The sequence below is a fragment of the Canis aureus genome, chromosome 35 (genome assembly GCF_053574225.1).
Source record: "Canis aureus isolate CA01 chromosome 35, VMU_Caureus_v.1.0, whole genome shotgun sequence".
Lineage (NCBI taxonomy): Eukaryota > Metazoa > Chordata > Mammalia > Carnivora > Canidae > Canis > Canis aureus.
In genome coordinates, this window is record NC_135645.1 from 13785127 (window position 1) to 13811853 (window position 26727).

The 26727-nt window shown below is 48.5% G+C and overlaps 1 protein-coding gene across 10 annotated transcripts in view; it reads right to left on the minus strand.

Annotated features, from left to right (window-relative positions):
• The window catches only part of BOC (BOC cell adhesion associated, oncogene regulated), a 120980-nt gene that overhangs the window by 45180 nt on the left and 49073 nt on the right, over positions 1-26727 (minus strand). For 5 of the 10 annotated variants that reach the window (XM_077884515.1, XM_077884507.1, XM_077884503.1 and 2 more), the window contains exons 3-4: positions 23862-23986; positions 21224-21314 (exon numbers count right to left, since the gene is read on the minus strand). The gene's annotated coding sequence lies outside the window, so the exon portion shown is untranslated. Of the gene's footprint in view, positions 1-21223; positions 21315-23861; positions 23987-25879; positions 26030-26727 lie in introns of those variants that run through there. The other 5 variants (XM_077884505.1, XM_077884510.1, XM_077884511.1 and 2 more) reach the window with 2 other exon arrangements.

Here is a 26727-nt window from a genome sequence, read left to right on the forward strand (position 1 = left end):
GGGTAACAAAAAGGCCTTGTAACAGATCCTGGCATCACTATGGCAGGGGCATTGCTGTACCTTTACCAGCAGCATTATGCCTCTGCTAAAGTACTGTCACCCATCTGAACCCTGACTATAGTTGTCAGTTGGGTAAAGAGTTTCAAGTTCTTGGTCGGCAGTGGTAAAACTATAGGAGCATTATATATGTTTCATTCATTCATATACACTTGCACTGTGTTTCTCTGGCTGCTTTGAGTCCCTATGACTGATCATATTTAGGAAAGACCAGAGGAGGTGAATTTGAGCATGTATTTGTATAAGTGGATCATTAGTGTCCTCTGAGCAGTGAAACGAAAGGCAAGTATTTGTTCAAGACCAGAGAAGCTGTCCCCACTTTCCTTGGGTTGGCCGTTCTGGCTCTTAACCACATCACACACATCAAGTGGTAAAATGATTGACCAGAGTGCTCATATAATATGGTCAACACATTTTATAAATGAAGAAATTAAAGTTCAGAGTGATTAAATATTTTGTCCAAGATTACACAGCTGGTAAATCACAGTTGGGATTTGAACAGCTTCTAACTCAAAATTTTTTGGTTCTTTTCACTCTACTGCTTTAAAGAAATTATAGCATAATAATTGATGGATTGTTAGTTAGCCATTAAAAATGATAATTATAAAGATCAAGTAGTAACATGAAAAATATGTAAAAGAAGTTAAAAAAAAAACACATAGATCTCATTTTGTAAAAAGCATGTAAGCAGTTAGCTGAGGCCTAGAAAGGAACAGGAAACAAAAGCAGCTGATTTGAAAATGTGAAGGAAGTAGGGGTGATTTTTTTTTTCCCCTTTTGAGGTTGGTTAAAAACAAGCAAATGAGCTAACAGACCCACCTTCCACAGCTCCCCAACTGAGTATGATTAAATACAGTCCAAACTCCTTCACACAACCTTCCAGGTCCCTTATAATTGGGCTGTAGGTGACCTTTCTCAGGTCTTCCTCCTGCAAGTTCTAAAATCTGGGCAAGCTGCATTTTTCACCCTTACTTCTGCCAGAACCATCTCCTCTTTCTCCCTTCATTCCACCAGAGGAACTCTCATAACTACCCTTCAGAGCTTACCTAAAGTGTCACGATATGCCGCCTCCGGTGACTATTCCTCATCCGTTTCCCCAGGGCTTTTGCACATCTACTGTAACATTTCCACAAGAATTTGTGTATTTGATCCTGTGTGTGTCTGTGATGGGTCTCTGATCTCCATCCTCCCACCCTAGACTGTAAACTTCCTGAAGGCAAGGCCGTGTTGACTTTATCTTGGTAACCCTAGCATCTAGAAAAGCCTTGGTGCATCACAGGGGATCAGTCAGTGTTTGCCAAACTGAAGGGTTTGTTCAGATTAGAAATTTGAGATTGAGCAGAAATGTTCATCTAGCCCTGGACCTATAGGAGGAATGCACGGAGAAAGACTCACAGTTACTGGGGGCGGAACCAAGGGGTTTTTCTAGGGGCAAAGGACTACAGCCATGGCCTTTATTTTTCAAAACCAAATGGCCCTTAGATCATTGTAGGCAGCCCTGGGAGGGCGGGCCAAGCTGTCTGACAGAAGTCAGTGCCTCTGCAGATGCTCCTGTGGCTTGGGGCTTCATTCAAGGACCTTCTTTGTTTTCCTTCTTATCTCTCTTCCCAAAACAAACACCCTACTAAGCTTGAGACTTGGGCTTCCTGCAGCCACTGAACTGTAAGGAAGGTAATCTAGGAAGATACTGAGAGTAGGTATTATATGGCATCAATATGACCCTAAGTGTGAGGCCAGGCTGGAAGGAAAGAGGCATGGAAGAAGGATGGCTGGGAAGCGGAAGAGGGAAGAGAGCAGAGATGCAAGAAAGGCCGCTACCTATGCTGAGTTCCCACTCTTGGCCAAGCCCGGAGCTTTGGGCTTCATGTGCCCCATCAGTTTTAATTTTCACAAACCAGGAAGTGTTATTGTCCCTGAGAGGTTATCAAAACCCTCTCTATGCTTTATCACATAAGGATTTTAGGGGGCATCTCAAGGTTTTATTATAGACTTGCCTTTTTGTTAAGTGACAGTGTTGGAACTCAGCAGGATCAAGTACTGAAAAATCATAAGCCTTGGGGTTTAGACATGAGCTCTGCCACTTCTACCCCTCGTGAAGTAGGCAGCTTTGGGTAAATTAATCTCTGAGTCTCAGTCTACTCTCTGTGAAAATTAAATTGATAATACCTCATTTGCTGACCTGCTAAAGAGAGCTAATGCAGTTGATGTGAGAGCAGCCTGGCACACGGCAATCAGGCAATAACTGGGGGGACAGGTGTCATGGAAGCCATTGACTGGAGGTCTAATTTCATACAGTGGCACTGCCACTGAGTGGACTCTGAGATTCATGTACTTTAAGACTTCAAGATGTTGCATTTTAAGAACTCCTGATACATGTGATACCATCTCTTTGTTTGTTCCTTCCATGCTGTAAAAAATTAAGCAAAGGCCTGATTTGCTGTATTACACACATGCATCAGAATTGAGAAACAGTCTTTGTTGAAGAAAAAAGAAAACAGTAATACCTACATTCTCAACAGTGTTTTACAGAACTTCACAATAGCTCTGTGGCATAAGAGATCCACGGAGAGTGCTATAGTATTCCCAAGTTTCCACCAAGACTTGGTTTCTAGCCTCTTACTCTCTACCCAACACTAATCCATATTTACATCACTTAAGCTAATAACTTCTCCCACCACCTCTCCCTCACCCTGTTTATGCCCTCTCTCTGCACTCTCTTGATGATGATAATGACGATAATGATCCTAATTTCTCCGTAGTGTCTCTACATGTTCAGAGAGAAAAGGGAAGAGATCCCCATCAGACAATAGGCCATTTGGGACAAGAAGTTATGAAGAAGATGTGTTTATAGAGAAGAAAACATTCCCCTGATCCCTCTGACCCCTACTCCCAGCCCAGCCCCAGAAAGGAGCTCACCTCTGACCCTGTCAGTAAAGGAACAAAGCCACCTGCTTCTATCCACCTACCTGCTTCTAATTACAGCCTATGGTCAGGGCTATATCCACACAAGTAAACAATGGAGTAAAATGGTAACATAGTGACTGGAAAGGAAACAGGAGCATCCACTCCCAAACCTTCTGGTGGTCGTCGTTGACAAGAGCCCATGTAAGAGGAATTAGAGTCTGGATAGACAGCGGGGATAGGGTATATAAACAAACCTGTCTTAGGACCTGAACAGCACTTAAAGCAGATCTTAACAGCTTAGTGTCCTATCTCCTAGGACAAAGGAAAAATGATCCTGTTTAAGTGATGAGTATGTAAACACAAACCTTATTACCTATCCTAAGCAGGCTCAGGGGAAGGCTGGGACTCAATTCTATCTGGAAGTAGCCACTGAAAGCAATGGAGCCCTGAGAAGAATGGGAAGTATAATGCCTGGAAGTACACCAGAGAGCAAGCACTGCTCAGTCTCAACGTACACAGAACCACAGAAATAGCTTCTTCCCCAAATCATCCAGAAAGGGATCAGGCTTTGCCTCAGAAGTACAGGAAGACAAACAGGGGCAATCTAACCTACTTAGTGTTCCTGCGGAGAGGAGCATGTAGCATAGCTGGCAACCCCAGGTTCATGATCGAAGCACAGGGCCCTGAGGTGGACGAGGAGCAGTATTCGGGTCAGTTCAGCAAACCCACACTGAGTAGCCCCCAGGTACCACACACTGGCAGAGGGTGCAGCCTCCCATCCTTGAAGAGCTTGGAACCGAGTCAACTCTCTGCTTTGACAACATCTTTCTATTATACCAAAATTTAAATGCATCACGGCTTCAGGGAAGGAGCAAAGATAAACCACAGATTTTACTAAGTACAGGCAAGGAACCAGAGGCCTTAGGGGTTTGATAAATGTGTCACACACTTGAGCATGCACGCACGCACACACACTCTGAGGCCCTGCTCAGCACAGAAGGCTATTCCTCCAATGCAGCCCCTTTCACGAGTCCTAAAAGAACCCTCCTTTCTATCTAGGTTCATCTGCAGCATAGTCCTAGAAGATCAAAGACATCAGTAAAGGCAGGAAAGAGGCTTGGAGCTAACAGAGGCCAATGAGCTCTTAAGTCTCAGCTTTATCACTGTCACTGCTCACTCTGTATCAGAACTTGTTTGCAAAGCTCTCTTCTGGACACATAGTAGGTATTCAATGAATTTTTCCTAAGCTGTCAAGACCTGCTTCCAAGATTTTTTCCAAGTCTATTTGGTTCTTGGAATTTGCTCTGATGAACTCCCAAAGGCGTTCTCACTGCAAAGCAGAGCTTCCTTGAATTGGGGAAGGTGGTGCTTGAGTGTCTGATATCTGTTCCTATCTCCAACCAGGATGTGGTTCTTATTCAGTGGAGGTGGTGGGCAGGACGCAGGTCTTTCCTGTTGTAGCATCCAACAGCATGAAGTGGGTGGGGGTAGGCTTGCCAAGGAGGGGGTAGGGAAGAAAATGTGAGAGGTAGGCGCCTGAGGAAACTCTTCTGTTCAACTCATGTCCCTGGCATCTGCTGTGTGTCAGGCAGTGGTTAGGAACCCAGCTCTTGTTCCCCTAGGGAGTTCTGCACTTCCCCTGTGGAGGTACCATCACACTGTTTTTGGCCTGCCTGGCTACTAGATCAAAGGCTACAGGAATCAGGAATGGTGAGGCTATTCACAAGGGCATTGTCAGCATCTAAAACAGTTCTAGGTACTCAGCAAATACCTGTTGAGTGAGCCAATAACAACCTGAGGCACAAAGATGAAGGTCAGGGCAGACAGAAGAAAGAACTATAGTCATCTAGTCAAGGAGGGAGCTTTTCCTTAGAAGCTGGCCATTTAGGAAGCTCTGCGGTTGAAAAGACTTTGATTTACTTTGTTAGGTGAAATAATCACCACTAACTCCAATTAAGCTGTCACCTGCAATCATTTTCTGTGTCCCTTCCTCCTGATGATTAAACAACCAATGGTACCAGGCCCATACCTACACCCTTCACATGACTCAAAGCTGGTCTCGGGTTCTGTGACCCAGAATGAATGAGGAACAGGCTGCTGCTTCTAGGTCTATCTGGATCTAGGGTTGACTCAAGCAAATGCTGGGCAAAATCAGCCCCAAACCCCAAAACACCAACACACACACCATCCCCTAACAGGCTCATGCATGCTGACAGGCAATTTGAAGCATTCTCATGAAAAGCTAAGCCTTGGGGCCAAACTGCTGAAGTCAGGACCAAGATGGGAGATCAGGAGCTAGGGCTCTTCAGTTGGCATCTGACGGCACAGTGACATGAACAAGATCTCTCCTAGACCTTCCTGCAAGCCAGAAACCCTTCCCCTGAACTTAGAAGGAACCACTTTGATGTAGGACAACAAAATCTATATCGCACACGGGAATAGTGGAAGAAAAAAAAAGAAATTAGGTTAGTAATTCATCTAGAATAATGACTGGTACAAAGTAGTAGGCTCGATACAGGAGAGCAAGTTATTAAATTTTCATAATTCCCTTCAGGGTTACTTTTAGGAATACTTTCATTAGTCTGATCATTGTTGCAGGTTTATTCCTAGTATTTCAACAAGAGACCTTAGAATAGGTAGTTATCTCGGGCGCCAGACACCCCCACCTGTGCTCTCTGGGCATGTGCATTCACCTCTAAGACAGACCCACATGCACCCACGCGTGCATGCACATGTGCTCACACAGCAAACAGCTCCAGCTGCTCAGTATGCTTTAGAAGCATGACAGTTTACTTTCTTTCCCATCTGACCTCATGCAAACCCACTTTCTTCACCACCTCCCTGACCCCCCGCCAAATACACATATTTAGTCCACAGCCCACCCCCACTCTCAATTACAGAGCTCTTTCAAACCACTGAAAACTTAAAATAAATACCAATTTGGAAACCTGAAGCATGCTCTGGTCCATCTGTGTGCCGGCCCCTACCTTCTGCTGGAAGCCCCCAACCCCATCTCCGGTCAGCCCTCCCCAACTTGTAAAGCACAGTGGCCTTGGTTGCAGGGCTGGCACACGCAGAGAAAACAAACACATGGAGTCATGCCAGCTGGGTCAGGCACCACTATTTATAGCAGGAGCAAAGCGTGGGGAATTGGAGAAACGTGGTGAAGGGTCAGGAGCAGCAGGGGTGGGGATAATTCTAGCCTGCTGTTCCAGGGCTCCAACAGCTGCAGAGAGGATCCCCTGCCGAAGCGCCGCCACTCCCAGGTGCAAGCCATCCTGGGATGACTAATACCATTGCCGCGCAGGAGGGGAACTGAACACCTCTGAGGCAAAGCGCCTGCTAGCTTGCTCATTTTTGTATCCCCAGCATCAATCACAATGCTTGCACATAGGAGCAGCACAATAAGTATCTGATGATTAAATGAAGAGATGAGCTCTTCTCTTCCTGACTACCCCCATAGGATTATGCCACAGACGACTGAGAATAATGGGTAGAGGGGAGGTTAGTGAGGAATGCCTAAAATGGCTCTTTAAAAACCTAGTGGTTGTAAAAGTGCGACAAGCAAAAATAACTGAGGGAAATGTTATGTTGAGAAAAACAAGTTCGGTTTCTTTACTGCAGGCCTTTTCAGAGCCTTTAATATGCTGTTATGCACCGTGAATCACCAAGAGGGGGACAGAATATGCACTGAAGTCTAAACTCACTTAACCACAGGCCTGGACTTACTTGACCACAAGCCTGGACTTATTTGACCACACTACACTTTTTCCTCAGAGTACCATTAGTGAGGAGAATTTCATCAAATACACTTTGGGAAATGTTGGCCTAAGAGGTTCCTGGAAAATATCCCAAAAGCAACTTGTAAGACAGCATGATTCCATTTTTGTAATTTAAAAAATTGCATATGATGTGTGGCATATACTTATTCGGAGGCCACAAGACACTTAAATGTTAACATCATTTATCTCTAAAGATTAGGGGATTTGTACTTTTTACATTAAAAACTTCAGAAATATTCAAAGTGGTTTGATATGTAGTTATCACTTTTATAATTAAAAAGACAAATTTTTAAAAAAGTGACCTCCAAATAGCATGTCATCACTGTTCTTTTATCTTCCCATAGGCCTCAGGACCTCATTTCCCAACAACCCTGTGGACCAATAAAAAGGCTGTTCTTTGCTCCATTATCATATCCAAAGAGATTCCTGTGTCCGTCTGTTAACATTCAGAAACTTAGGCTTGTAAGGAACACCTCCTCTAATTCCAGGATCTGCTGCTTCCATACAATATGGACGTTACGGGAAAAGTAAACATATTTAATATTCTGTTAACCTTTACAAATCTGAAATTACTTTGTTTAGTAAATTGTACAAAGTATCCATTTAGAAGTTAGTTTGCTGAAATTATCATGTTGGGCATATGAACATTTAAAGACTGCCTTTTTCCCTAACTTGCTTATTTCCTAATTTAACTGATTTGCAAATGTAATTAAAAGTCATTGGGACGCCTGGGTGGCTGAGTGGTTGAGCGTCTGCCTTTGGCTCAGGCCGTGATCCTGGAGACCCGAGATCGAGTCCCACATCAGGCTCCCTGCATGGAGCCAGCCTGCTTCTCCCTCTGCCTGTGTCTCTGCCTCTCTCTCTCTCTCTGGGTCTCTCATAAATAAATAAAATCTTAAAAAAAAAAAGAAAAGTCATTGAGATTTAGTAAATATACCAAGTTTTGTTGCGATACGGGATTAAGGAAGATACTTAGAAGAAATCATCAATCTTAGTATCAAAGTACCTGACCATTTGTTGAGCTACTATGTGTGAGATAATGTGCATGCATTGTTGTCTAACCTCTAAACAAGGCTATGAATCAGGTGGTATAGTCATCCCCATTTACAGATGCACCAATTGAGGCTCAGAGAGATTAAGCATCTTGCTCAAGTAAAGAGTCCAAAGCCAGGGCTTTTCTGCTTGCCCTGTTGGTCCTGATGTCCTTGGTCACTTCAAACAGATATACAATGACCTGCTTTCCAAAGGAGGAACTATGAAAGGCTGAAAAAAACCAGAGTCAGTCTGAGTTAGAGTCATGGACTAGCTACCATGTTTTGGGAGGGACTGGTTTGGCAGGTCCCACAATGCATTCTGCATTCAAACTCCTAAAGATGTGTTGTCCCAAACGCCACTGAGAGTCAGTCCTGATGTCTGAGAGCTCAAATCCCATTCAAAAGTTGGCAGCAGTGTTTTGAGTCTGGATCCAAGTTATATGCACCAGCATGTTAGCAAGAGACAATAAAACTCTTCCATTTCCTAACCTGGCTTCTCTCTCATCTTCCTTCTGTTCTTACACAAGCATTAGATTGAAGGTTGCCAACTCCGGCTGCACAGAAGAATCATCTGGGGACACTAAGACAGACCAATACCCGGGCAGCACCTCAGACAAGTATAAACCCCAGTTCAGAGGTGGAGTCAAGGCATCAGTATTTCAAAACTCTTCCCTGGAAACAGCCAAGCTTGGGAACCACTGGGCATCTCTGCCTTGGATTTAAGGCCCATTTTGATAAAGAAGGTCTATCAGAAATCCTTTGGCTACACCGGATGCCATGGCTGGGATTGAGAATTCTGTATAAGAATGTTCCCTACTAAATTATTTTAAGGAAACTCTTGTAATTTTTAATGCTAAAATCTTTTTTTTTTAATTCCAAAAGTTGGACTATCTTTAAAGAATAAAAACATTTTCTTAAAGCTTCTCTCACACTTCCTTAGATATTTTCTGGACTTTCAGATTCCTAGCTTTCTTTTCTTCGCACAGAAAGAAAAACCCAAAGGGAGGCCATCACTGCAAAGAGTGCCTACTTTGGGGGCCAAGTTAGCCTCGGCAGTAGAAAAGGAGATTCAAACAGGTCCTTGGGCCACAGGTCCTTGTCAGACTGGGGCCATCACCACTACTTCTGGGGCCTGGGAGGTTAGCAGAAGACAGGAAGTTTTTCAAGCACATGCTCATTTTAGTGTTTGCACGTCCAAAACCTAAAATGGCAGCAATGAGTCCTTTAACAAAGGCAGGACAGTCTCCAGAGGCTCATAGACCACCAGGAAGTGGGACAGGTGTTGACCATCCAGGGTCCCCACATCCACTTAACACCATACTGGACAGAGGGCTTTGGTTCCACTGGAATGGTCTTTTTGATGCCCCAAAGGGTTAACAGCTTAACCGCTAGCTTCAGGCCTTCCCCAAAGAGGTCCATTTTCAATTCGGTCCCTACCAGGGAAGGAGACAGCTCCCCACCCGTGCCTCAGAGACTTGGTCTCTACCCCAGCCCCTCCCCCTCCATGGCCCGCCCACTCCAGGAATGAAGCTGCTGCTGCCCAACATATACCCAGACTGGTTTCATCTCCTTCCAAATCCATTTTGTGTCTTAACTTCTGCCAAGAATAAAAATTAAAACACTAACACACACATCATGCATGTACGGGAGGGGAGGACAGGGCTGGAAGTTAAACTGAAAAAGACCAGGCAGGGAGTGGGCAGGGCAGGTCACTGATGAAAGTCAGGGCTTGGAGACTTTGGCTGGGGTCCGTTGTGGGCCTTGGCCCACCCTGCCTGAGGCCCCTGCTGGCTACACCCAGGGTCGAATCTGAGGGGAAGTGTTTGCAGCATCTGCCCTCATGTTCCTCCAAAACCCCATTTCATATCCTTTAACGTCCCCAGCTCTGCCCAGAGCAGCACAGAGTAGCAGAGCTGCCCAGCACTGCAAAGGCTGGAAGCGGACTCCCTTCCCCATGCTCCAAGGAGCCTTGTTCCTTGCCAACACCACAGTGAATAAAAAAATAGCACTTGGAATGACACGCAGGCCTGGTGGTGCAGGCGGCTTGTGGGTTGTCTGTGGCCACCCAGAGAAACGGGTCTGGGGCTGGAGCCTCATTCTCAAAGCCTGCTCCACCACACCCACAGCCTGCAGGCTCCAGAATCTGGGGGCCAGGCAGATAGCAGCCCCTGTCCCACCCTCTTTTGTTCTCTCTTGCTGCCGAAATTTTCTTCTCCTCTTTCTAGGCAACAGCAGGAGCCCCTGCACACTAGAATGATAAAGGCTAACCCTTCATGCATTCAGGATCTCCCAGGGTTCTGAGAATCACCTCCTGCGCAACTCTGAATCCCACTAGCTGCCCATTTTGGGTGAACTACTCCCCAAATGGTGAACTAAGCGCTCGCATGACTTGCACCTGTCCAGATGGAACCCGCCCTGTCTCATAGAATCACCTGCCTTACAAGTCAGTCAATGCTTATTGAACACCCACTTAATACGAGGTCTTCAGAATCCAAAGACAAAGTTCACGCTTTCTCCAAGAGTTCAGCATCTAGTAGGGAGGAATGCAAAAACATCTCAGAGCACCGTGCAACAACTGGGAATCAAACTCAAGTGCCCCAGGCTGGTGGTCTTTCCTGTCTATGCTACTGTGCAGATGGTGGGGAGGTTGGATCACACACGTCTTTTGGAAAGAGCAACCTGTGGCATCCATCCTTGTCCCATCTGGCATACAGTAATGAAAACAAATTGATATTAAAGAGCAAAACAAAACACACTTTGTCCTGATAACTGTTGAATCTGGGTGATGGGTAGGTTGGGGTCATGATACTATTCTTTCTACATCTGCATGTTAGGGTTTTTAAATAAACAATAATAAAACGGGTGTTTTTTTTTTGTTGTTGTTGTTTTGCTTTTTTCCCAAAGGATAACTAGACATCTCAAACCTTCCCAATCCCATACTAACTTCCAGAAAATACTACCACCACAGTCACCACCACTCATTCACCCACATACCCAATGTCCTCTCAGTTAAGTCAAACAGCATTTTCAAAAGCAGGCTTCAGTGAGTGCCCTGTTTCTGGTAGGGAAGGGGTGTTCTCTTTGACCTTGAAAGGCCCCCTGGTATTGGGCCCAAGAGGCAGCCCCATCTCAAATGGGACTGCTGGCCACAGCCAGAAGAGACCTACAGAGCTACCCTCCTAGCTCTCTGGAACTGGGACCCAGAGCTAGTTGGCAGCCCCCCATGCCCTCTGTTTCCTTTTTGGGGCTTCTGTGTCCAGGATGGGCCTTCCCCAGGGCCCAGAGCATATCTCACCAATAGCACGCCCCCAGCTTCTCTGACTTTCCTCTGACTGGAGAACCTATCCAGTGCAGAAGCCCTGAGGTCCAGGTGAAAGACCAGTAAGCAAACGGGCTTGGACTTCTGAATCTATCATTTTTCTCTGGGCTTCCATTTCTCTACTATAAAATTCCCAACATAGGCAGCCCAGGTGGCTCAGCAGTTTAGCGCCACCTTCAGCCCAGGGCGTGATCCTGGAGATCCTGGAGTCCCACGTCGGGCTCCCTGCATGGAGCCTGCTTCTCCCTCTGCCTGTGTCTCTGCCTCTCTCTCTGTGTGTCTCTCGTGAATAAATAAATTTAAAAAAATTCCCAACACACCATAATTGACAAAACTATTTTTAAATAGCCAAGTGCTCCAAGAATAGGAAAGATTTCTAACTCGCAGGTTATTTCAAGCCAAATTAACAAGGATGATAATGGTGAGCATTTAGCACCTACTCAGAGAGCACTTTTCTAATGAGAGAATGTGGATAATGCAATTCACTGTGAACTAACCTCTTGTTTGGACTTCAGAGATAGTCTAGAAGTGTCTTGTGGGCAGCATGGAACAGAGCTCAGTAGTGTGTTGACTGACCAACTGAAAGGCCACTATTTCACGGTTTTGAATGTGTTTGGGGGCCTATGCCTGATGAAGCACGAACAGCAAAGCTCTCAAGCAAGAGTTACTGCTGGCTACTTGGAAGGAAACCATAAGTGACTCAAGAGGGGCAGTTTGTGACCCTCGTGAATCTCAAAGGGTGGCATTCTGTACACTAGCGAGACAGGTCAGAACCCTCATCCTCAGACAGGGATACACACCCGTGTTGGCTGAGACGCAAAGAAACAAGGTCTGTCTGCCTTCCCCCCATGCAGACCAAAGGTGTTAGTACTGGCATTTTTGTTAAATGTGGGGAAAATTAGTTCTGTCTGCCTAGGAGTCCATCAAAATTGGGCACGCGTTCCTCTTTACTTTCTGACTTTGAAAGCACGTAGACGTTGGTTAGTAAGGAGCTTCCCTCTTCCACTATCATGGAGGCTGGCTTTTTCTAAAGAGGGGAGTAGAGCAGCAGTGGGTCAGATCCAGACCTTGCCCTGGTTTCTGCATATTGTTCTGGAAAGTACTAGAGGAGACCCAGACTGCACCAGAGACTTCCTTCCACCAACACTGGATGAAGCTCCCCAAATCAAGTAGGGCCCAGGCTGTGCTATCCTGAGCATCGCATGCTGACAGGCAACCACAGTTTGAGAGGTTCTGGAATGATCCCCACTGTATAAAATGCCATTCTTTATGCTAAAGAGGATTTTTTTAATGCATTGATTTATAAATTTATACTTTGGTAAAGATAAAGGTTATTTATAAAATCAGCCTGGGCCTGGGTGGCTGAGCTTAAGGTTAAGCGCCTGCCTTTGGCTCAGGGTGTGATCCTGGGGTCCTGGGATCAAGTCCCACATCAGGCTCCCTGTATGGAGCCTGCTTCTCCCTCTACCTGTGTCTCTGCCTCTCTCATGAGTAAATAAAATATTTTTAAAAATTAAAAAAAAATAAAAAATAAAATCGGCCTGCCTGAGATTTCCTCCATACACAAATTAGGAGGTGGGGTGGGGGGGGAGACCCAAATGCTCTGTCAGATGACATATTTATCTCTTGGTTCAGGAAAAGTGCCCCTGCTCCTAGACACTCTTTACCTGGAAGTATCTACAGGAGCGGGTCTGGGATTCTCTCTCAGGACTCTCTGTACCTCCTGTGGGGACAGAATGTTAGGAGAGACACAGGGCTAAAGGCTGCATTTGGTGAGGAACATGGGGCCCACACTCACATGGTTCAGCACTTCTCTGCTGTCTGCCTCTCTGGGTAAACCAAGGCAAGGGTCAAGGCCTCCCCTGTGCTGATGGTCAGTGATCACTGTCACAGCCTCCTAGGCTCTAGAATTAGATTCCAGGAGACAGGGGGCCAGGAGGCCACACTCTGATTCCATAATTAACAACAAAGTCAAGGACAGCTTGCCTGTGGAGAGTGTCCTCTGAAGAGCCTGAAGAACTTTAGGCACTCCAATGCAACATCACTGCAACCAGCTCACCATCTCAGTGGCAAACTTGGGCCAGGTACTATTTGCCTCCACTTGCCCTGGGGACAGCTAGGCAGAGCCAATATATGGTGACCTGGGGCTCTTCAACGAGTCACAGATTGGGATGGCCTGAGCTCTTTAGTGTCACCGATCAGGATACAGCCTGGACGGTCGCCTGGGTGAAGAAAGAAAACCGGAGGAGGGGGTATGGACGCGGGCCATCAGCATGGAATTTCCATAGTCCAAAAACTGACTTTCCAAGGGGGCCAATGAGTCTTCTTCCTCCTTCACACTGAACTCTGACATACCTGGCTGGCGTCCTTCGGTGTGAGAAGGTACCAGCTGGCCCTAGCTCTGTGTTTATTCCAAACAGGAAGCAATGGAACCTGGAGCCTAGACCTCAGTCCCTGTTCCCCAGGATTGTTAACTCTCTGCACCTAGTATGCATCCCTTTCCTTAGCCCCTGGAACTTCTCATCCTGGTTCAACTAGATGCTCCACAGGACTCCATTCACAGGCACTTTCCTTCCCTTAGCTGGGGCCTAGTTTTGAGGAGCTCCCTCCACCGGCTTTCCTCCTAGCATCCAACGTCATCACTTATGCCCCTAGGGCCTCCCTGCCGGGAGTGACTGGTGAATGGGATGAATACTGAGGTTCCTGCCTCCAGCTTCCAGGGAGTCCTGGCTTGCAAGGCTGACTCAGGAAAACAGCGCTTCTGGGCAGGGAAAACATTCTCAGCTGCTCTGCTCCCTACTGGTCTTCCTCTCAAATGACCACAATACAGGCCTCAGTGCTCACACTCAGGGCTCAGCACGGACAGCGGACAGCCTTGACTTCAGAGGCTTCGGGACATGTGGCCGGCCAGAGGATGTGAGTGTGAAGGAGTGCTGCCTGCCTGGGGAAGGCTCATGTCCCCACCCTCGACCCTGCTCTGAGGCAAGTAAAACAAACGACTGAGGAGGAAGACAAACAGCCCCATGTGCTCCTCCTGTCTCTATTTAGGAATGGGATGGGGAGGTCTGCACAGCTGATGCTTCCAGATGTGGAACCACAACACAGGCAGCTCCTGACAGTTTACCAGCCTGGGCTAAACTCCAGTAGCACCAGGGCCAGGCATACTCATGGGGAGACGAGGAAGGAAGGGGACTCACGGGTTCTGGTCAAGGGGGTCCCGGCACAAGGCTTTTACTCCAGATGGACACGTGCATATAGGGGAGGGAGGGGGGACAGAAGGCCATGTTTAAGAGGAGCCAACCTGGAAACACTATATGCTGTGTGATTCCAACTATACTGTAATGGTGAATAGTTATGCATCTGTCAAAACCCAGAGTGTGTAATACAAATAGTCAACCTAACCATGTACCTTAATAGTCAATGTAAACCATTTAGTTAATAACAATGTATGCAAAAAAAAAATAACAATGTATGCATATTGTGACAAATGCACTGCACCAACATCTGAATAGTATGGTTGGAACAGGCCTGGTGTGAGGAGTATGTGGCAACTCTGTATTTTTCACTTTATTTTTCTATAAACCTAAAATTGCAAGGGAAAAAAAAAGCTATCAATTTTTAAGACTTAAAAAATAAAATGAAGGAGGAAGCTAAGGCCTTCAGCTCCCTGAGATGCTGTAGATGTTGGGTCTGGGGATCCCAGTAGTGTAATTTCTCAGGCACATTTGTTGTCCACACAAGACCTCCTGGGATCTTTATCCCTATTTTTATTCTTCCTTAGCTTCTAAATCTAGAAGCAAGTCAGAAATGACTGAGATGCAATTAGAAGTCAGCTCTATCCTCCTCTGGGCAGACGTCCAACCATGCTGTCCCTTGTATGTAGCTGTCAGCTCTCCGGCAGTCTCTCCACAGAGACTATCTCTGTGGCCTGTATGCCTAGCATGGGGCCTGACTCCATTAGGCCCCCATGTGTGTGAGGAACTGAAGTATTCTCGAATTCATCAAGTTCCTCTTGTCCCTGGTTTATGGTTCCAAACCCCGTTCAACAGAGCTCCAATTCCACTCAGGTCACCATGCTACTGGAAGGGAGCAGCAAAATGGATTGTCCAGGCTCACTCAGGAAATCCCAGGTAAGCAACGAGAATGTGGAACTCGGTGGAATGATAGAATGCGCTGGGCTTCTCTGCATCTCCTAGCCAGCCTTAGCACAGGGCATACAGACATGTTCCACGAATGCCTCTGAAGTGAGCGGTGAGGAAGGGCCAGAAGAGGCATCCATTCTTATGCACCTTACAGGTGCAACAAGTGGCACACCTGTGGACAGTCCTGAAGTCAGTCACCTTGAGGACAAAAGAACTGGGCTAGATCTGTCGTGGCCTAGCACATGGCTCCCTGGCATTTCTGAAACAGACACTCAAATGTTACTAGAATTCTCTGCACTACTTTCCCACATGCTCCCATATACATATACCCATTTTTCTTACATAAATCCGTAAGTAATTCTTTCATTTTGTTTAAAACTCATATTACACCTCTTTTGAAATTCAGAAAAGCCCTGCAGACTAGTGGGGGAGAAAATGAACACCAGTTACGTATCAGACTCTCTTCCAGGTACAGAAAAGACAGTGAGGGGGAAAAAAAAGTGCCTGGATTCAGGGAGCTTTCATTCTGGAGGAGAAGGAGGCAGTAAGCAAATGGACAAATGGATACCTGTCAGCAGGTGATAACTTTGAGGGAAAATAAATTAGGCTGAGGGGAGAGAGAATGATGAATTGATAAAAGGCAGCTAGGTTCAGGTCAGTTGCAGGAGGCAAAGCCAGTTGCTCAGCTGGTTGCAAGAGCAGCAAGGAGGCCAGGGTGGGTGGGATTGGGGGTGAGGGGGAGTAAGGGCAGACCTGCTAGGCCTGGAGCTGACCACACTGAAGGCTTTAGGGTTTTCTCTGAATTAAACAGGCCCCCTGGAGAGTTTGGAGAAGTGACCTCCCCAGGCTTCTCCGCGGGAAGCTGAAACTGACTTCTCAAAGTGGACAGACTTGGGGCAGGAGGGAGGGGCGTCCAGGTGGAAGCAGGCAGATCCCTGAGGGAGCGACTGTGACAGTCTGGGTGGTAGAGGACCAAGGTGGTAAGAAGGGGCAGGACTCTGGATACGGTAAAGCCAGTACTCTTTGCCAATTTAAAGTGGAGTGGAGAGAAGGAACAGAGTCAAAGAGGACACCAATGTTTTTGGCCTCATGGGTAGAATGGAAGACGCTGAAGTGCAAAGAAGCCGAGGAGGAGGCTGGGTGGAAATTTTCTTCCTACTGACCAGGTCTGAGGACACCTAAGGGGGCAGTGGGCAGGGCTTTGTCCCACTGCGGGCTCCCCTCTCATTCCCTTGTCCCTTGAGCAGTGGGGGTTTCATGAGCACAGGCTTCCAGCTGCCCAGCTTCCAACAACCCCTTCTATTGAATGCTCATGATGTGCTTCATAAATGCATTATAAGCCATCTCTTGTTTCTCTTTACCACCCTAAGAAATTGGGATTTCAGAGTCTAGGTAACTAGCCCAGGGTCATAGACCTAGCAATTGGCAAGGCCAGGATTTAAACCCGGGCCTTTCTGGTTCCAAAGCCCGCACTAACCAGGATGCCACACAGTCTCCAAACTGGAAGTGGCCCTAGAAATACTGTTTCCTCTTGAACAAACTTCTAATAAGATTCACCCCAGAATCTGTCCTCTCACAGGGGACATTCCAGACGCTCCCCCAGACTCCTCTGGTCCTCCTCTCTCAGGAAGAATGTTAACCAGGATCCCCCCACCATGACATTTTTTCCTCTCCCAACTCCCGCCAGACCCTGAGACCCCCTTACTGCCTCTTCCTGTATGAGGGGGAAAGAGCTTGTCCAGAGCTTGGGAAGGGTTTCTGGCAATGCGATGAACTGCCTCCGGTCCAGGCCCCTGCCCTCAGAAAACAGACACAGCCACAGAAGCAGATGCAGCCCATATGGCCGCACTCTGACCTCTGGCCAGTTCCCTAGCAGGTCTTATCTCCTAACTCATCCTGGGCGAGCACAGATGCCAAGGGGCTTGGGTTTCTGATGTGAGCAGAAACATTCTGAATCAAAAGCATTCTCTTGTGTTCTCTCTCTGCATCCTAATAGTGCTCTGAAAGGCAGCTTTGTGGGGACAGGGAAATAAAGGCTCAGAGAGTTTCTGTGACTCCTCTCAGTCACCTAACTGGCTGGTCACATAATTGTTCTTAAACCCAAGTGTCCTGTGTTGTCCCTCACTCGCTGCAAAGAACCCCCTGGCTTCAGGCTGTCCACATTTGCTAGAGAAAAACAAGGAACTGTGGGCAGCTATGAGTTTTCCACAGCCAAGTCTCCACAACTGTCCTAAGCCAAGAGGGAGAGGTCTGTTTCGCTCTCCTGCAGGTAATTGCCTGTAGAACTCTTCCTGCTGGCTGTCCTGTGAGGATTTGCCTGCAAGGTACCATCTCCTGTCAGTTACCTGTCTGTCAAAGCTCCTGCCTCCTTCCCCAGGCTATTTTTGTGTGCAAGCTGCCACTTCTCCTGACCAGGAAAAGTATTTGCTGGGCCAAGCGTCTTCTCCCCCTCTTCCCACTGAGGGCACACAGGACCTGCTTGATCAGACTTGCGGAAACCTGAGGAGCAAGTGAATTCAGCTGGCATCTACAGCGGACGCAGAGACTCAGACAGCCAATTCAGATGATGTCCTGGGCGGAGTGGGGCCACGGAAGAGGCAGGAGACATGTCCTGAGATGAGACCCAGCTGGAGGCGGCTTTCAGAACCATCTGCAAAGTCTGACTCGAGCTGTGCCACAAAGCCTGGCTGCCCGTGTGCTGCTGCTGTGCCAGTCAAAACCTCCCAGCTGTGGTCCCAGTTTTCAGTTCCTGTTTCCTACAGCAAGTCTCATAAAGGCCCCCGCTTGCCCCTTACATTTGTTAGTTGCAATAGAAACAGTCCTCCCTGCCACCACCGTCCTCCACAAGCTTCTTCTTAGCAGGAGAAATTGGGCATTTTTTTCCCCGCAAAACCCGAGTTCAGGAGTCAGCAGTTTTCTGATGGAATCTTGGCTTTGCCACCTAACCAGCTGTGAGTGCAGAACAAGTCACGACAATTCTTTAAGCTTTGGCCACTTTTCTGCAGAACAGGATCATACTGCCTGTCTCCACAGAACTGCAGAGGGAGAGTGCAAGGGTAAAGCCTGGAGGCTTAGCACTAGGCCCAGCACACGGTCGGTGCTCATTAACCGGCAGCTATCATTCTCCATATCACCAGAAGGACAGAAGAGGCAGGCGGGGCTGCCTCCTTGGCACCAGGGCTGATTCCAAGTGATGGAATCATTCTCCCCTCCCGTGAAGGGTACCTGCCGCTCCTGCGTGCTCACCCTCTTGAGGGAGCCTTGCTACATAAACACGAGGCTCTGCCTATAAAATCAGGGGAACAAAAATGAAACCCTGCACAATACTGCCCTCAGCAACCTGTTCCATTTTTTTCACCAGTGCTCAAGACCTTTGTGGTGTTTCAATGATGGGGCGGGGGGCGGGGGGGGGGGGCTGGCTGCCAACCTTCTTGTTCCCCTTTGGGCAGGAGAGCTGAGCTCCTCCACCCCTCCTCTCTCCCATTGTCAAAGACCACCCAGTGAAACTTGCTGGCAAGCTGCCACAGTCCAGACAAGCGAAAGCTGGGCCTCACCACCACCCAGCCTCCATCTCTGCAACACAAGGCTACAGAATGAAAAGCACCTGACCATGGGGCTTTCACCTGGAGCTGATGCAGCCTTCACGATGGCAGACCACCAGTGGTGTCAAGGAAGGGTTGCAGGTGATTGCTGGGAAGGCCTGTACATTGGAAGAGTCATTAGAATCTAACTCTCGGCTATAACACAGTAGATTTTTATGTAACTTGTTCACTACAAAACATCCATTCATAATGAGAGAGGTAAACAGCCATGAATTTTCACTGCTTCATGTGGTCTCCCTGTGCTGACTGGATTGTGAAATCCCCCTCACGTGGACACAGGTACATAAAAAGGAAGAGCTATGGTAACACCACTGTGGGATGATAGTCATTAGAGAGCAGAAAGAGAGTCAAGTGGTGGGGATAATCTGTGAAATAATTAAGAGCAGCCTCTGCTTTCATAGAAAAGTAATAAAGCTAGAAACCCCCAATTTTCCTCTCCAATTAACTGGGACCCATACATAATAAACCTGCTGAGATTGTAATGTTAGGTAAACTCAGACTAGTAAAGGCACCTGGCTGAGACTACTCTGGAAAAATACTGGCAGGGCTGGGGAAGGTTGGGGAGGGTTCTATTCCAGAGTTCAACTCCAGCCCTGCCTGGTGGGAGGTGGTGGGGGGAGCACCTCCAAGGTCAGCCAGCTACAGAGGGGCCTTCTTCCTCTTACCTGTAACTCTCATCCTGTGTAACAGTTGCCTCTCAGCAGCCAAGGAGGTTCCTGGGCAACTGGAGAGCCCAGCGACTTTTATTTGTCCCTAAAATAAATGACCCCTCACCAGCAACTCTGGAAATGATTTCAGAGTTAGCAAACCTGGTGCACACAGTAGAACAAAGGGCAAATGAAACTGAGAGGTAAAAAACCGAATTCAGGATTTTGTTTCTAAAATTCTCAGCTAAAATCTGACATGGGTGAGAAAGAAAAACCAAAATCACATGTTTCTCCTCCCACTGCCCCCAAAGCCATTCAGTAACTGGTTTCAGAATCCTAAGACTCAGATTTCTGAGATTCTGTACTCACTGCAGAACTTCCAGTTTTTCACTTTTCTAAAATTAACAAAACTACTCTGAACTTGCAATCTCCTGTCTCAAGTACACTTGAGCCTATCATCCGCTGAAGAAAAGTACATTTTCAGGGAGAAAATAAAGAACACATATAGGCAGAAGTCAAAGAACAGTTCAGTCCTACTAGTCCCATCTCTGTCTTTAAGACTTAGTCTGAGATACTGACTCTCCTCCCTCAAGAAGCCTTTATTTTTTTTAAAGATCTTATTTATTTATTCATGAGAGACATAAAGACATAGGCACAGGGAGAACCAGGCTCCATGCAAGGAACCCAATGTGGGACTCGATTCCGGACCCCAGGATAATGCCCTGAGCCAATGGCAGATGCTCAACCACTGAGCCACCCAGGCTTCCCAAGAAGCCTTCCTTAATTGACCCCGTCCAAGTACTTTAACACTACAGTTTGTATTGCAGTGTTCCCTTTAGTAATGGAATTCTGGATGGCGTAGGCTCTGGTATTGATCCCAGGCACACAGCAAGTACCCAATAAAAGCTTGTTGAAAGGATGAAGGCTCCAGCCTACACATACATCATCACCCTCGTCTTGTCCAATGCTGTCCAAACTCATTTTAGAGAAGAACAAACATTCCTTTGCCATACTTTTTGCTGCTCAGCTCCTTTTGAGTTATTATTATTATTTTTTTAATTCAATCCTACTTATCCTGGCCATATTATGTACTTTCCTGTTTCTTACCAGGAGAACTAGTTGAGACTTTCCTCAACATTTTCTCTGGCAACCAAATGAAGTTGACTGTGTATTATTGGCTCTGATCTTTCTCCTATGATTTCCTCTGACTGCCCAATAATCCTGTCCCAAACATCAAAGGCCTTCTTTGAAGATAAGGCCAAATTCACCATTAGGAAAAAGAGAAATTATTTTCTAACTTTATTTCAAAAGTTGGGATGACACAGAATCCCTCTGGGTTTTGTGAAATAAACATTGCCCAGTAGAGCAGATCACAAGACATTCGCTCTAATACCGTTAACAGAGACATAAACACAGGGCTTTCCTCACCCAAACCCAAGCCGGACTCTTCTACACAGCCTCAGACTCCAAATCCCATAGTAAATGGTTTGTATCCAACATGTTGAATGGATTTGCCTCAAGGAAAGGAGGGTTCACACAGTCACAGAGGTTATCACAGGCTCTGACTAAAAGAGTGTCTGAACCAATCTGTTTGATCCAGATTCCACTGTCAGACTCTTCCAATGCTAAAGGATGAGAAACACTGTATCCTCAAGAGGACAAAACATGAAAAAAAAATATAAAAAGACCGATCCAATAGGCCAGAGAGGTATTAGATTGTGGGCAGAAAAGCTCACCTGCTTCTTCTACTTCATTGCTGCTACCCTCAGATGGTGTGACTGTTGACAAGACTTCATGGGTCATGGGTTCCAGAAGTTTGTGCTGAGACTGGGGAAAAAGAGAAGTGTCTTATCTTTTGAACAACAAAATAAACAGTTCTGAAGTACTGGCTTTTTATAAGGTGCCTTGCTATAAACCATAGTAATTCCTTATTAATCCATTTTATAAATAAGAAAACAGAAAAAGCAGTTTTTCTAAGATCCTAGGCTTCCTTAAATCTCTAGTTACCTGGTCCCTTGTAGAAATGAGAGGAACCATGAATTAAGGACAATGATTACACTGAAGCCTAATCTTACAAAACCATTACCTTTGCAACCAGCAGCCCATTTTCATCAATATTCATCATATATCTCTCAAGAACATATTATTAGCAGGACTCATACAAAGTAAGGTGGGCTTATAGGAAAGGGGTTTAGGGTGCTAAGACTGCAAGCAAGGAATGAACCCAGCATAAAATCAAGGGTTAGCTACTAGCTAGGTTTGGGCTGGAGCAGAAGGCTCCTGCTAAGGTAATATTATCATAAGATGGGACAGAGCCACATGTGAGAGAGCTAAAAATTTGGGTTGTAAAGTTAAACTGTTTTTAAGCTGGGTGCTGAGTTGTCTATGGGACGGATGGAGGATGGGCAGTGTGGTGATAGGTAGCCAGTGGGGAGTCTAGCCATGTGTCAGCAGCAATTGTCAAGGGCATGAAGAAGCACGGTAGTAGCAGGCATGGAAAAGATGGTATAGATGGAAGAATAATAAAAGGTAAGGGCAGGAACAACAGGGCAAGCTTCAAAAGGGAAGCTAACACAGTGGCAGTGCAGCCACGACGATCAATGAGTTAGTTCGGTGGTTTGAGTCCGTGTGAATGGAGTCCTCGGAAAAGCCAGGGCTTCCACCCAAATTCCCTACTCCTCATCTCAGTGCCACTTGAGATGGATCCTCTAAATCTTATTTCCTGCCTTCCATCTCCCCTTCTCTACCCATACAAACCCTGAGGGCTCCAAGGAGGCAAAGCCCTATTTAGGGAGGCTTTTTGTAAACACAGATACCTAAATTAAAAACACCCACTTCCATTCCACTCTCCCCCCACCCACTGCCCAGGTCCCAAATATTTGATTCGGCCTCATAAATGATAAAAATATTATACATGAAGGCCTCATGTGGGAGCACTCTTAGGATTTAGGTGAAGTAGATTGGACACATCTGTTCTCTGTGAGTCTTTGGACAAAAATCTCTAGATGCTTCACTGTGGATTACAAAAATGTGTATACTTTTATCACAACTATGTGAAAAGTATGTATGCACACAGATGAAAACAAAATCAAGTTGTGTTATAGTATGGGAAAATGGGTCATTAGAAAATGTTTTTAAATTATTAATAGATGCTTGTGCAATAAATAAAAATGAGGGGGAAAGGGTTTAGTTTGGGGAATCATCCTTTAAGCTTATTCCCTCAGGGGCAAGAAAGATCCCAGTCTAGGGTCTGATGTACTAGAAATATTTGATAAAGTATAGAGATGACAAGAAATTCTAAATGATAAATATTTTTTTAAAAATGTAGCAAATCACTATCTTTCCTCTGCCTCCCCAATTTCTACTCCCATCCCCTTTCTCTTATTTCCCCAGAAAGCAGACTCTAAGTATATAATATCTTTTGGTGCCAGTTTAATACTTCCTTACTCAAGAGGTCAGAATGTACTGGATATCAATTAACTGATGCATTTGGGTCTTCAGCTTCTTCCCAGTTGTTTTGAAAGACAAAGAAAACTCCGTTTTCATTAACCCCATCAGTGACTTCACTGAAGTCTGAACCCAGACCCCCTAGGATCTTGTGGAATACTGTGACCACCAGACTCACTTGCTCTTCTTGCTTAAGCCCTGGAGGTCTCTGGAGAAGTCAATGGAATTATTTAATGAGTAAAATCCCCTACTCCTTCTTGGGGAATGGAAATCACAGATAAGTTGCTGAAGAGAGCTGAGAGCCCAAACATTTGAAAGAGCACTTCAAAGAAAGGAATATCTCCAAATCCATTTGGAGGATGGAAAGGAACACCCCCTTATCACAAGTTGGCCAACCAGTCCACAGCTAAGCAGGGTCTTCCATCCCCCACCCCTATCTGTGGTCAAGGAACCAACCATCGTGGCCTCTGGCAACCTTGCCAGAGTAAAGCCAATGTCTGTGTCTTGGGCAATTTCTCCTGAGGAAATGTCTCTTGTAATGTTACTCCTCTTAGATCTCTTGAAAGAGGATAAAAGGGCCAGTGTCTGACATCTCAATCCTCAGATTTCATAGGAATAGACAGCCTCCAGTTTCCCAAAGGGCCAAACTGAGAAATAAACGGGGGTGGGGGTGGGGGGTGGGCACAGTCAGCAAAGTGGTAGAATGAGGCAACTCTTCTTTCGTTTTTTACCTCTTCCATAAACTCACTCTAAAACTCACCTGGCAGGAAAATCATAACTCCACTGCTGTTTCCACCCTGCCTCCGTCCCACTGACCCCAAGGTGCTTCAAGATTACCATGGGAACCTTCTGGGTTTCAATTATGAGACCATTAAAAAGTGCCAATTATAAGACCTCAGAAACGTTCCTGGGAAAGCTGTTACACACCTCAAAACGTCCAAGCTCTTGCCTCAGATTCACTTAAGTTCAGAAAATAGGTCACCCAGATGGATAGGTGCCCCAGCCCGCACCTGAGTCCAACAAGACTGTGTTATAATATTGTCCATGCTGACCTGGAGGAAATGGAGATTGATTTATTGGCTGTAATCAGAGGGGTGAAAAAAAACCATCACAGAGCTGAGCTGTGTGGGGCCCAGTTGTGGAAGAAATCAAAAACATTTGTGCACTGAAAAATTTTGAAAATTACATTTATTCCGTGTCCAATGTTTGCAAAGTTCTGAACAATAAAATACCAGGTGACAAATGTGAGCCGGGTACAGGGAATTTGGGGGTGGCACAAGGGCCTGAAACCAAAGCACACTTTTCACTCAGTCCACTCAAAGGAACTCTGAATCAAAAACTTCCTCGAGCCCATTTGAACTGGCTAGGAATGGATGGAGGAGCGGCAGTACACCCCACCACACCCATAAAGTGTTTGTTTAGGATTGCCGGCATGTGGTTTGGGTATTCTTAGCTCTCCTGCCACATCTCTGGAAGAACACCTTTCAAGTAACCCTGCCACCGCCACTGCCACCGCCATCCCCCAAACAAAACTAAACAAATCCCCGCGCTCCTCCTGAAGTCCTCCAGGTCCGATGCCCGGTGCCCCTCGAAATCCTCCCATCATCTGGAAGACCGAACTTGTGGCACCCTGAAAGTCAAGCGAGGCCTTCAACAATCCAGCAGGAGAGCCCGCCTGGGCTCCTGGCCCCTCCCTACCGGCCCTTCCCACCTGTTCCAGAGGTTCACTTCCCCACCTCTCAGTTACACAAACAAATCTAAGAGCACAACTCCAGGATGCTGCGCGCGCGAACACCCCCCCCCCCACACACACACACACGCTCTCCGGCCGCTCCCCCAGCCCCACTGACACCTCTGGACACCCCGCTCTCCGCCTCGCCCCTTGCACACACTCCCCCTTCCCGCCCCCCCGCTAGAGATGCTCCGCAGGGGGCTGTTTCCCTCCCCGGCCTTCGGTCCCTCCTTCGGTGTTTTCTTTCACCCCCTCCCCCGGGGGTGCCAACCGGTGCTGCGCGGTTCCGGGGCGCCGCTGACCCACTGCGGGCTTCTCCCCGCGCCCGGCGCGCGGAGCCGGGGCCCCCGTGTCAGGCTTCGGGCACGTTTCGGAGGCGGTCCGGGCCCCGCTTCCACCGGACGAGCTTCCGGGAACCACCGGCCAGACTGCGCCGCAGGGAACCAGACGCGGCGGCCGGGGCCCAGTGGCGGCAGTCCCCGCACCCCGCGGCCCGCCTCGCCCCAACCCCTCCGGCCCCCGCACCCCGCCTCGCCCCAACTCCTCCGGTCCCTGCACCCCGCCTCGCCCCAACCCCTCCGGCCCCCGCACCCCGCCTCGCCCCAACCCCTCCGGTCCCTGCACCCCGCGGCCCGCCTCCCCCCAGCTCCCCCGGCCCCTGCACCCCGCCTTGCCCCAACCCCGCCGGCCCCCGCACCCCGCCTCCCCCCAGCTCTCCCGGCCCCTGCACCCCGCGGCCCGCCTCGCCCCAACTCCTCCGGTCCCTGCACCCCGCGACCCGCCTCGCCCCAGCTCCCCCGGCCCCTGCACCCCGCGACCCCCCACGCCCCAACTCCCCTGCACCCCGCGGCCCGCCTCGCCCCAGCTCCCCGGCCCCTGCACCCCGCGGCCCCCCACGCCCCAACTCCCCTGCACCCCGCGGCCCGCCTCGCCCCAGCTCCCCCGGCCCCTGCACCCCGCGGCCCGCCTCGCCCCAACTCCCCTGCACCCCGCGGCCCGCCTCGCCCCAACCCCTCCGGCCCCACGCCCGGCGCGCCCCCCTCCGCTGCGGTCCCCGCCGGAGCCCGCGGGCCGAGCTCCCGGACCCGCTCCCGCCGTCGGCGCTCCCTCGGCGTCGCCCGGCCTCCGACCGGCCTCCGCCCCCCCCGCCCCCAACCAACACAGAAACACAACTTTTTGTGAAAAGAAAACAAACTTGAGCGACGTGACTCACCCCCGGTGCAGCGGCTCCTGCGGAGGGCGAGCGGGGCCCGCGGCCGGCCGGAGGGAGCCACCCGGCGCCGCGGCGCACGGCCACACGCCCCGCACCGCGACACCGCGGGCTCACCGAGCCGGAGGGCGGCCGCCGCGGGAGCACAAAGGAGCCCCGGCCCGAGCGGTTGCCGGCCGGGGAGGGCGGGCGCGTGCGGGCGCGTGCGGCCGCGGCTGCGGCGGGCGTGAGTGCGTGTGTGCAAGGGCGAGTGTGCGTGCGCGCGCGCCGGCTGACACCGCGGGCCGGGGCTCAGGGTCTCTGCGCCAGGAAGCGGGGGTCGCGGCGGCGGCGGCGGCGGCAGGAGCACAAGGCAGGGGACGCCGCGCCCGGCGCACCCGGTCCCTCCATATGGAAGACGCTTTTTTGGATGAGTGAACTCGCGAACAATTCCTTCTTTTGCTTCTCCTGCCTAGGAGCCTCCCATTGCCGCGCGAGGCGGAGGAGGAGGGGGAGCCGAGGAGGCGGGGAGGAGGGGGGGAGGGGGAGGAGCAAGCCGGGGCAGAGAAAAAGTCTTGGAAAGGAAAGGAAGCTGGAAAAAAAAAAAAAAAAAACACCAGACCAGTCCCCCAAACTCCGTTTTCTCCTAACGCCCATTTTCCTTCTGCTGCGCTCTAGCCCGCGCTCTTCCCCCACTTCTGGCTCCCCTTCCGCGGGCAGTGCCCCCGGACCCCTCTCCCCCTTCAGCCGCACCCCAGAGCCTTGCTCGCCAGCCTATCCTCCTCTCTCCCCGTCGCTCGCTCCCCCGAGACTGTTTCTGACACCCCAGTCTCAGTAGTCGTCCTCATTCGGCAAACTATCGGCTAAATCAC